The following is a 10,147-nucleotide window of genomic DNA, read 5'->3' as shown; positions in this document are numbered from 1 at the left end:
ACCAAAAACTCAAACTATAACGATACATCAGATACTTCTGAAGGTTTCATTGGCAATTTCTCAGAGGATTTAGAGTACATATTATATCTCCATTGAGGTCTCAGGTCAATATTGCTCTTTTTTATCCACTCTTGTTATGAATTGGTGAGTTTGTATCTGAAATGGTCACAATACAATACATTAGACCCTGACCCTGTAAATAGAGACTGCCTTCTATATTGACACATTTTTCTGGTTTGTGTGCCTTGGTTAACCTTGAAATTTATTCAAATGTATGTATTTTGGGTGATTTACAAACAAGGAATGTAAATATTAATGTTAATTGCCATAATCAACCATCTTGGTGTGATAAGCAAGCCCAAACAAAATGAATAGCTTGATTTCTGGAATAATTTTCTCCTGACTCATAAAAATAGTGTATTGACAAAGAAATAGTCTGCAAGGGCCAATTATTATAAGTTGAAAATATACATTTTTTTTTAATTAGAGAGGTTTTAGGTTTACAGAAAAATCATGCAGAAAGAGTTTCCATATAACCTCCCTACCACACACAATTTTCCTTATTATTTACACTTTGCATTAGTGTGATACCTTTGTTACAATTGATGAAACAATAATATTATAATTATACTAACTATAGTCCATAGTTTACATTAGGGTTCACCAATTGTTTTGTATAATTCTATGACTTTTAAAACTTTTCATGCTTTATATTTTTGATTCAAAATATTTTATCATATAGAAAATGTAAGTTTTAATGGATAATTAGGTCTCAAAATTTATACTCACTTCTGCTGAAACAGCTTCAAATTCATTAAAATAGATAAATGATGGCTATTGTTATGTTAGTTACTATTAAAAAGTCAAAAGAAGGAAATTTTCTGTCAGTATTCTGCAAAGTCTAAGAGGTTTTTTTTTTTTTTTTTTGGCTCTTTCATAGGGGTTATTCACTGTCCAACTATGATTTTGCTCCCAAATGAAACAAAATTTAATGCAAAAAATGGTAAAATCAGGTCCATGAAGGCAAAATGTAATAAAAGCAATGCAACTATGCATAAGGTCTTTATTACAATAAACTAGCAAGTCTTCAGTATTTTCAAAAGAGACAGGCAGGTGGTGTTCTAAACCCTGGTTGCACATTAGAATCACTTGGGGAGATTTTAAAAACTAGATAAGAGTTACTCTTCTAGTCAGGATAGATTCACTAGTACCAGATTTACCCGTCACCATAAACAACTGGAAAACAGAGCAAAATACATAGTTGCACAAATCAACTACTTCCAGACATTGGATGAGGCAGTATAGAACAATGGAAACTGCCAGGAAAAAATTACTGGGTAGCTACAAGCTCAACAGTTCTGAGAGTTAATTTAGAGGTAGGAGGCACTGAAGTTGCAACTGGCCACGGGGAGAGACCTTTTTTGAGCACCCAGGGCAGTTAGAAGAGATTGCAGAAAGGTCATGCCTTAGATCTGGGAGAAACTCACTCTAAACTAAAGTCTACTATAAACCCACCCTGAAAAGCTTCAAAGGAAGCTCCTCCACCAATAAAGTAATGGTCAACCAAAGCAAAACTCAATGTTTTAAAGGAAGACTGCAAAACCAGACACTCCTCAATCATTCGCCAAACCTAGCATCCAATATTTACTAGACATGCAAAGAATCAGGAATGGGTCACCTATAACCAGGAAGAAATAGGCTCCTAAATAAAAGAGATTATGAAAATAATTGAAAAAGGCATCAAGACAGCCATTGTGAATGTTAAAAGAAAACATGAACACAACACAGTGAGAAATGGAAGCTATAAAAATGAGTCAAATGGAACTTCTACAGGTGGAACATATAACATCTGAAAAGAAAAATTCACCAGATAGGCTGAGCAGCAGATTAGACACTGAAGAAGAAATGACCAGTGAACTGTAAGACATGGCAAGAAAAAGCATCCAAACTGAAGCACACGGAGAAAAAGGCTGGGGAGAATGGAGTCCCCATGACTGTGGCAAGGCGTGTATTTAGGGTCCAGGAATGTGTGAGTCAGAAAAACATATGAAGAATTAATGGCTGTGAATTTCCCACATTTGATGAATATTACACACCCACAGATCCAAAAAGCTCAAAAATCCTAAGCAGGATTTATATATACACACAGACACACACATCAGAAAATGAACAAACCCCACTTTTAAGAAAACCAAAACAATAGTGTAAGAAAATCTTAGAGAAAAAAAGACACACTACATTTTAGGGAACAAAGATAACAATTACTGCTGATCTCTCATTAGAAATAATGAAAGGCAGAAGATAACAGAATGACATATTTAAATTCTGAAAAAAAGAAAGAAATGAGAAATAAAGAAAAAAGGAAAGGAAGGAAGGTGGAAAGAAGGAAGAAAGAAAGACCAAAAACCTTGTTAACCTAGAAAACACTATCCAGAAAAACCTGAAGGTGATATAAGGACATTTTTATGCAAAGAAAAGTGGAAAGAATTTGTTGCCAGAAGACCAGGAATACAAGAAATCTTAAAGGAATTTATTCTGGCTAAAGGAAAATAACAATGGATGGAAAATCAGATCTACATAGAGGAATGTTAAAGGAAGGTAAAAAAGAATTTAAAAGCAACATACCAGAAATAGCAAATATGTAGATAAACAATTTAAATGTTTTTGCCTCATCTTTACTATTTAAAAAAGAAAATTGACTTTAAGCAAATTAATAACCGTGCATTATGGGTTTATAAGATATGTAGAAGAAAAATGCACAAAGAATGACACAAAGAATGAGACAGGGAAGGTAGAAGTATTCTGTTGCAAGAGTCTTAATTATATGTGATGTAAAATCATATTATTTGAAGATAGTATGTGATAAGTTACCGATGCATATTTTAAACCCTGAGTAACCACTAAATCAACGACACAAAGAGAAATAGCCAAAGAACCAATAGTATGGGGGGTGGGGGGAAGAAGTCTGAAAAATATTTAATCTGAAAGAAATCAGGAAAAAGGGAAAGAAAAGAACAAAGAAAAGATGGGGAAAAAGGAAACAAATAGCATCATGTAAAATTAAACCCAACCATATTAATAATTACGTTAAATGTGAGTGATCTAAATACTCCAATGAAAAGGAAAGATTATCAGACTAGAAAGAAAAATAAAGGAAAATTCTGAACAAATTCATGCCAAAATATTCAAAACACATGAAATGGATAAATTCCTTTAAAGACATAGTAACAACATTGATAAAAGGCAAAGAAAACCTGAAGAAAGCTGTCTCTATTAAAGCAATAGAATCTGTAATTTAAAACCTTTACACACACACACAAACACACACACACACACTAACACTAACTCCAGGCATAGATGGCTTCACTGGTAAATTCTATCAGATATATATGGAAGAAATAATATCAATGTACTCAAACTTTAAAATACAAGAGGAGGAGAAATTATTTCTGACTCACTTTATGAAGCCAGCAATATTTTAACACCAAAATCAGAAGAAGACATTGAAAGTAAACTAGAGGACAATATCCTTCACAAACATAGGCACAAAATTCCTCAACAAAATATTGGTAAACAGAATCCATCAATATGTGGAATTGATAATTCCCCATGCCAAAGTCAGGTTTATTCCAGGAATGCAATGTTGTTTTCACAATTGATATAATTTGCCATATTAACCAAAAACTAATGCTCACCTCAATAGAAGCAGAAAAAACTTTGGACAAAATGTAACATGCACTCATGATAAAAACCCTGAGCAAACATGGAATAGAATAAAATTTCCTTACACTGATAGAAGCTCTAGGAAAATCCTTCAGCTAAATCATACTAAAAGGTGAAGGACTAACTGCCTTTCCTTAAGCCTGGGAATGGGGGAAGGCTGTCTGCTCTCACCACTTCCAGGCAAAATTGTATTGTATCAAAGTCCCTCCTAATGCATCTTGGCCAAAGGTGGAGCTTCAGGAGACTTGGAAGAAAAATGTTACAATTTTAGAGCATCTCAGTTGCTTCTTTCAGCCTTTGGTAAGGTTCTGAGAGACAGAAACTCATAGAAACTCCTCCTGTCTGTTGTCTCAGATCCTAGAATATCTGTGTGCCTGGAGACCAGTAAGACGCAGCAACCTCTGCTGCTGGATGAGGCAGGCAGACAAAATCAGGACATGAAGGAGAGTCTGATGAAATCCTGTGGTGTGCCAGGTAACAGTACACACCTGTTTGCCTCTTCAACCTGTCCTCTGTTGGAGCCTTAGGCTGGGGCTGAGTTGTGGGGTCAGCTGCAAAGACATGGGACTCCCTGCAGGATGCAGCCAAAATTAGGGGATTGTGATGGTACAAGACTCCAATCAAATGTTTGGCAGCTACTAGGAATTTAAGTCTATTTTAAGGAAACTCCTAAGCCTGGCAAATGGCCACTGCTGCCCAGAAACTAATTCTGCCAACTTGAAGGCTGTAGTTATCCAGCTCATGGAGGCAAAACTCCTGCAGACCCTTCTTTGAGGGGGCAGTGGAGAACCCCACAGGAAGCAGAAGCAGGAACTGCCATATTGGGCAATGAGGAAACCCAAACTTGTGGTTAGACCCCGCCATCTGTGATGGTCATTATGTGATCCGAGTGATAGAAGGAGCTTCTGCCAGTTGTCCCCCCTTCTCCTCTTTTACAAGTGGAAGTTTCACAGTTTCTGTTGGGGTTACCCTCTTTTCTCCCCATGGTTACACATTGGGTGTCTGGAAGGTGGATTTCACATCTCATCGAGGAGCCACTTAGGAAATCAGGAAAGCCCATCTCAGAGCTTGTCGAGAGAGATGCATGTTTCTCAGGGTGCAGGAGAGGGGTGGAGCTGGAAACTGCTGGGCTGCCTCTTTCATGTGGCTCTCCATGCGGACAGGGCGAGTTTTCGTGTTGGTCAATTGATGGCTGCACAGCAGCTTGGGGTCGTGCAGATGGGAAGAGGGAGTGGGGTGAGCTTTCAGGGCAGCCTCTTGGTGAGGTGAGGAGGATGGTGGTCTTGACGGTTACCCTTGTGGCTGCACCCCTTTCCTTCAGGGATCCCCTTCTCCCCACTGTGGTCCTGTGGATGCTGCCAGGAGACACCCCAAAGTCTTACAGCACATGGCGGGGTTTCAAATGGGCTGAAAAGCAACCGAGCTACACCTTTTGCTCATCTGCCTCTCGATGCTTGAGACCACCGTATTTTTAATAACATTTGTGGTCTTTTACCCAGGTTTGGGACAACCCATGCTGCATTTGATTCCCTCTCCAAATGATAATTCAGAATGAAGCAAGAGTTCCTGGGATCTGCTTTACATCAGAATACCCTGAGCTCTTGACCAGATCAGTATCCACATCCTGGGTGTGATGTAACATTGTGTAATTTTTTTTTTTTTTTGGCATGAAATTACCCATTTTAGCCATTTTAAGTGGAAAATTCAGCGGCATTAAGTCCACTCAGTGTTTTGCAACCACTACCTCTATCAAGTTCCAAGAACGTTTTATCACTCATAGTACAATTTTGCAAGATGTTATCTTTTGGGGAAACTGGGTGAAGTTACCCAGGATTTCTTTGTATTATTTCTTATAATTGCTAAAAAAAAAAAAAAAAAAAAAAAAAAAAGGAAAAAGAAAAGAAAAAAACAAAAAGCTTCACGTAAAAACAAAATGCCCCAAGAGACCCACACATATCCGCGGAATTTTGTCTGGTGCTTACCCTGGTTGCTAGGCTGCAGACAGATAACGGTCATCAGAAACACAGCGAGCCAAGAGAAGGCCAGCATGGATGCAGCTCCCACAGGGAGGGAGGGCAGTGGTGAGCTGAAAGAGGAGAAGGGAGTTACCTGATGGAGTGTCCGTGTGGGTTAGCACCTGAGGGAGTCTGGGGGTGGCGGAGCTCGTTAATAAATATCTCCTGGGGCAGGTAGCTCATTCCAGAATGGAGAGAGGTGGAGAGAGAGAGGGAGAGAGAGAGGGAAGGAGGGAGAGAGAGGGAGAGAGAGAAACTGTTGTAGAAGTGGCTCCTGGCTTGGGGGTTTGGCACACTCTTGGCTCAAGCCCTATCCAGAAACCAGGAAAGCACACACCAGGAAACATTCTCATGACAAAGCATGGGAAGGAAGTTGAATTAAAAGTATGAAATCAGGGCAGACTTGAATTTCCTGAGTGGAGTTATTGTAAGTCTGGGTTGTGTGCTGCCTCAGCCCCCCAGCCAGGAGCCATTGGTGGCACTGGCCGTGGACCCCCTCTGGAGCTCTCACCCTGGGGACTGGCCATTTACATCCACTGGGGCAGTCGGCTGCTGGGTGCCCTGATGGAGCCCCTACCCCTCACCGCCTTTTGCAAACAGGGTGCTGCTTTTGAGCTGGGAGTCAGCTGCTGACACACAGACAACATCCACCACCCCCAGCCTTGGGGACCACCCATCCCCTTCCATGCTCTCTGACCCTCACACCCACAAAGCATCTCACTTGGGGGTTTTTGGCTGACCAGTCAAGCCTGAGGGTGCTGGCTCTCTCCATACCTAGTTAGGGGGTTCTTTTTCAGCCCCCCATCATTCCAACTCACCTTTAAAGGGGCGTAGACTCCCTCACGAAGGGACCAAACCCAAATGCCTTCAGGGTTCCTAGTCACTCCCCGATCCATTCCTGGGAGCCCAAGGACTTCTTAGGGGAGTTAGCCCCCCAACAATGCAACTTCCCAGGGGCCCCTGCCTCGGTTTTCCTGGGCTGCTGTGACAAACACCCCACAGTGGTTGCCCTAAATAACAGAGATTTATGGCCTCACAGTTTTAGAGTCCGGAAGTCCAAAGTTTTGGCCATATTTTTTCCCCAAGTCTGTAGCATCCTGGGACTTGAACTTATCTTTTTGGGGCCCACAATTCAGTCCCCAGCAGCCCCCTGCAAGTACCACTTTTTTTTTTACAAGTACCACTTTTTACACGAGGTGATTTGAGATGATACACAAACTTCTTCCCGAAGCATGCGGCCAGCCCCCAGGGAATGCTGGTTCTGGAATAAGGGTGTTGGCAAGCTCCAGGGGACATGTATGGGACAGATGCTTTGCATACAATTTTTATTCACTGGCTGGGACGAGGATAAGGTAAGTGAAGCATTTGCCGCAGGTGCAGAATTTAAAGGGAGCCCCCCAAAACTCAAAATACTTTGATGCAATTTTAAAAAAAATCAAAATTAATGCAAAAAAAATCCACAGTGGACAAAATATCAACATTTTAAGTGAAAACAGGGCAGGTATCAGCTGACGCCATCCGGAGCCCTTCATGATTTGATGAAGGTGGGGCTGGTGGCCGTCCGGGGCTTGTACCTGTGGGCATCCACTGGGCAGTGAGTCTGGGTCCCTGGTTCTGCTTGAGCACCCCAAGTTCCCAGTATACATCCCTCTAGCACAGCGAGGCTTGTGCAGTCAGACATCTAACTGGTGTTTCAGCATATCTTGCATTTCTCCAATTAATGAAGAAGCTGTGAGCCTGGGGGAAACTGAGTCTGTTGAGGGTGGGAACATGGTGGGGTAGCCAGGCTGGAGGGGAAGGAAGGCTCAAGCCCCTTGGGAGCCCCTGCCTGGGGGAGGATCCCTGGGGGAGAGCAGGTGAACCATCTCCCAGCAAGTCCAGGGAAGACATGGTCCAGCTCAGAGAGCTTCCTCTTTCCCTGGGGAAGAACTTCCAGGCAGCAGGTAGCCGAATCCAAAGCCAAGTCTACTTGGCACATATGTGAGACCCTTCCCAGGCTTCAGAGGTGATTCAGACTGCCAGGAATAAGGAACAAGGAATAAAGATGTGCCTTTAGCCCCTGGCAACTGCTATCTATCTCTATGGATTTGCCCATTTTGCACATTTCATATAAATGAAATCACAGCACTTCTTTTATGTCTGGCTTCTTTCACTGGGACTAAAGTTTTCAAGGTTCATCCATGTTGCATGATGGAGCAGAACTTCTTTCCTTTTTATGGCTGAATAATATTCCATTGTATGGAGAGACCACACTATGGTGACTCATTCCTCCATTGATGGACATGTGGGCTGTTTCCATGTCTTGGCCATTGTGAATTAAGCCCTGTGTGGGATCTGAACTTTCACAAGCTCCCTGGGGATTCTGAGAAGCCAGGAAACATAGCAAGATGAGGCTGTGGTCCCAGCCCACAAAACAGCTCTAAGTCTACCAATCAAGCACCACCCAATAGAAACAAAAACTGATCCGCAGGGGTCCATTTAAATTTTCTAGGAGCCACATTTAAAAAGGTGCAAAAATGGCAGTCAATACTGATCATTTATCCTCTCTAACCCAATACATCCAAAATAGCATCCCGTAAACATGTAATCTGTATAAAAATCACCGATGTGATATTTAGCATCCCTTTTTGCATACAGAGTCTTTGGAATGTGGTGTGTACTGCTCACGGCTGCACATCTGAGTTTGAACCATCAACATCCCAGTGCTCAGTGGTTGTCCAGGGATGGTTTCCCCTTTCCCAGCCAGTGTAGCTCTCCTGGGAAAGCAGACCCGGTGGCTTCCCTCATCCTGCCCCGCCATCAGGGATCTTACCTTGGATGCCAAGAAAACTCCAGTGTTGGCAGGCAGCACGCGTGGGTCCCGTCTGGCTGCTCTGGGGGTCCGAATCCCAGGCGCATCCCACCGCAGGCTCCTCAGCTCTGTGTTGTTTTCCCAGCTGGCTGTATGAAAGGAAGCCTTTCCAAAGAGAAATCGAAGCTTGTTCTCCCTATTCAGCCCTTTTTATCGCCTCCAAGTGGGGCCCCACCCCTAAAAATCCCATCCAATGAGTATCGGGTCTGGTTGGAGACAGAGCCAGGGAACCCCTTCTCCTAGGCTTGGAAGCGGGTAGGTACAGAGGAGAAAGGCTGAGGGCTTTCATTGGGACCCTCTTTTTAAAACATGTTATTCTCTTGTTCTCATTTCTTGGTGTGTATTCCTGTGTGTTATGATTATAATTACTGCTTACCATTCAAAAAGGGTTGGGCAATTTCCTGCTATAGTAAATTGAACTCGATGAGCCTGAATGGCGGGGTCCCAGGCTGCTGGCTTGGCCGTCTTCCTTCAAGTTGCCATGGCAAAACCCTGCACCCCAGGTTAGGTGACTGCTTACAGCTTCCTGGGCAGCCGCCCCCGACTTTCCTTCCAGCATGTGCTCTGTTCTTCCACAGATCCCAGCTGAAGTTTCGCCCACTGTCCTTACTCCTTAGTGGCCTCCTTACACCTTGTGGTTGCCATTGCCCCACAGTCACAGCCCATATCTCCCCTTCCTTGCAGCCTCAGCCCATCAGACCAGCGAGGCTTTTGTTTGCTTTGTTTTTGTCTCCATCACTCACCTTATGTCTTCCGTGACCAGCCCCCACTACTCCCTGGGAGATGAAAGCCTCCCTCTCCTTCTTACTTCTTCGAGGAAAATGGTCACCCTTTTAGGAGACTCCCAAACTGCATAGTGCATGTAGGAAGCTTAGTGACCAGGGAGCTAGGTAGGGGGGTGCTTTCTGGTCCCCTCAGTCAGTGACCCTCAGCAGGTGGGGTGAGGAGCTCAGGGATGCAGTGCCAGGTGTGATGGGGATGAGCCGAGAAATGAGCTTCGCCCATTGGACTTCAGCAGCTCTGAGGTGAGCTCTGGCTGCACCAGGTGGGGTCAGGTGGCCCCCTTTAAACTTGAGTGAAACGCAGGTGTTGAGGCTCAGGTAAAGGTGGGGCGGTTGCCATGAGGCAGGTGCAGGGCTCAGGTGTGTAGGACACAGAGGGTGGGGCAAATTGATGGGCAGGGTGTAAGACGAGCCAGCCAAGGACATCCCCATTGGGACGGGTGAGAGGGGGACAAAAGGAAAGCAAAGTTGGGCCACCAGGTTCTGGGCTGTTCTTGGGCAGAACCAGGGAGCTGCAAGAGATAAAGAGGCAAAACTGACCTGGAGAGGTTGCCCCTGTGTCACAACACTTCTGGGTCCCCCAGCTGCTCAGGCTGGAGATTAGCCAGGCACGGCTCAAACCCTGAGAGGGAGTCAGTATGTGCTCAGATAAACATAACTCCCCTTACTCCAAAAACACCAACAAAAAGAAGGGACTCTAAGACTTCCCTCCCTCCTCCCTCCCTCCTCCCTCCTTCCTTCCTCCCTCCCTTCCCTCCCTCCTCCTTCCTCTCTCC

At 43.7% G+C, this 10,147-nt stretch overlaps 1 long non-coding RNA gene across 1 annotated transcript; it reads right to left on the bottom strand.

Annotated features, from left to right (window-relative positions):
* Window positions 1-132: 132 nt before the first annotated feature.
* Window positions 133-8,874, bottom strand: LOC119525824. The gene is made up of 3 exons (XR_005215025.1): window positions 8,551-8,874; window positions 5,706-5,809; window positions 133-156 (listed from the first exon to the last, which is right to left on the bottom strand). It is a non-coding gene; the product is annotated as an uncharacterized LOC119525824 (long non-coding RNA).
* Window positions 8,875-10,147: the final 1,273 nt, after the last annotated feature.

This window comes from Choloepus didactylus (assembly GCF_015220235.1).
Source record: "Choloepus didactylus isolate mChoDid1 chromosome X unlocalized genomic scaffold, mChoDid1.pri SUPER_X_unloc1, whole genome shotgun sequence".
Lineage (NCBI taxonomy): Eukaryota > Metazoa > Chordata > Mammalia > Pilosa > Megalonychidae > Choloepus > Choloepus didactylus.
This window is presented reverse-complemented; position numbering and strand designations above follow the sequence as displayed.